Below are 2,016 nucleotides of genomic sequence, written 5' to 3'. Positions count from 1 at the left end.
GTTCGCCCTCCACCCGACCCGAACACGTGTCCCGTACGGCTTGTGCACAGCCGTGTGACAACACCCTCGAGAGTGTGGGCCTGCCCACTGGAAGGGCCCGCTACTGACATGTATATAAGGGGAGACTGGCTCTCCCCCAAGGTACGTGACATACACACATCATTCCCTCTCCGCCTGCACATATTCTGACAAGGGCGTCGGAGTGTCTTTGCAGGTGGCACCCCCCTCTTTCTCATCAGAAGTGCTCGGGACCTCGCTCACCCGGAACTAGGAAACCACGGCCAGACGAGCTCCTCCACCATCCGAAGCATTGACCTCAGGATCCTAACCCGAACCGTCCGGTACCCGACCTACCGAACAATATTTAAGTCGTTGTCTTTAGAATCTCGTGAGTGGGGTTTTGAAAAGAGATGGAAATGAATAGTTCATGGCTGGATCAAGCAAACTTACAAGACTCGCTCAGGATAACTCGTGGTAGCCTCTAACAGATTATTCCTCTTTAAAATTGCGTTTGTTTATAAACACAGGACACTAATATAGGGACACAGAGACGCAAACTTATATTTGCCATATAAGACATAGATACAGATATCGTACCCAGAGATACTAAGTTAATGTATTTTGTATCCTTTTTGAATTTCCGACAAAAAGGACACATAGACAATACCGCAACTTATTTTTTTATTTTTTCTTTCATTATTCCAACATTACAAGAAAGACGTTGATTACCATCGAATTTACCGGCGAAAAACGAAAATAATCCAATAAAAATCTGGTTATCGACGGTATAAACCTCACCAATAACTAGTTACCGTTGGATTCTCTGTTCTGACGATAACATGGAGCGGAATTAGCGACGGAATATGATGGTTTAGGGACGAAAATTGGATGCAAATTACCGTCGGAAATAATCCAACGGTAATATTGGCGCCATTAGTTGAGGCTTCGCGCCACTATACCGTTGAATATCTAATGGTAAATCCAACAGTAACGTCATTTTTTTTATTTTTTAAAATTAACCTAGATGATCGCTACCGTCGAGAACTTCTATCGTAAATCTGATGGTAAAGTCATTTTTTTATTTTTTTTCAATCTATAATGGACCCTGATAGTTAATAATTGATAGTCAACTCTCAATTAGTAAAGAATGAATTGGTATTTATCTGAAAATAGTTATTTATATATGATGTAAAATGTCAAATATACAGAATCAAAACACGAAATGAAAGTTTGATACAAAAATACATAAGATAGAACTATATTGACATTAACCTTATTCATATACATCATCTTCTTCCTCTAGTTCATCATCCTCCTCTTCCGATGTAATTTTCTGATCATCGAACTCGTCTTCTTCTTCTACATTTCCATCAACTCCGTTTTCTTCTTGAAGATCGTTGTCGTCCAGTGGTAGTGTGTCATCATCTACCCTAAGGTCAATGATGTCATCATCCATAACATCCGACCTAAGGGTGATCGGATCACCAATATCAACCACCATTTTCGAGAGAGTTGGGTCATCAATTTGAAAAGATTCCTAACCTTCTGTCCTATCAGACTCAATGCGACCTCTTGGCCTAGTCTCTACCACAACCACATTGTATATCAGGTAGCTTGTTTCCTTATTCATTGGTCCTTAACTAAGTATAACTAGTTCCCAACCTATTGTGTCTGCTAGATGCACTCTGACATATTCTTTGAACCAATATAAAAAATAATTTAGTGATGTATCAGGATTTATTTCTTAGAATAACCTATGATACAATAGGATAAATAAGAAATTTCAGTGTTCTGAAAATTTGATTAGATGACTAACAAAGTATGATATTAAATGCAATAATTACGAAGACTTGAAAACTCACATCAGGTAGGATGAAACCTGATCACAATTAAGCAACACATGCAGATATGTGGCATCGATTTTCTTTTTCTCTAACCAATATTCACTACCCATGCTTATTGCAGCTCTTTCTAGAACAAATATTTGATATATTGGTCCACTTGATGAGGATTCTC

Source organism: Arachis hypogaea, chromosome 16, assembly GCF_003086295.3.
Source record: "Arachis hypogaea cultivar Tifrunner chromosome 16, arahy.Tifrunner.gnm2.J5K5, whole genome shotgun sequence".
NCBI classification, from domain to species: Eukaryota; Viridiplantae; Streptophyta; class Magnoliopsida; order Fabales; family Fabaceae; genus Arachis; species Arachis hypogaea.
This window is presented reverse-complemented; position numbering follows the sequence as displayed.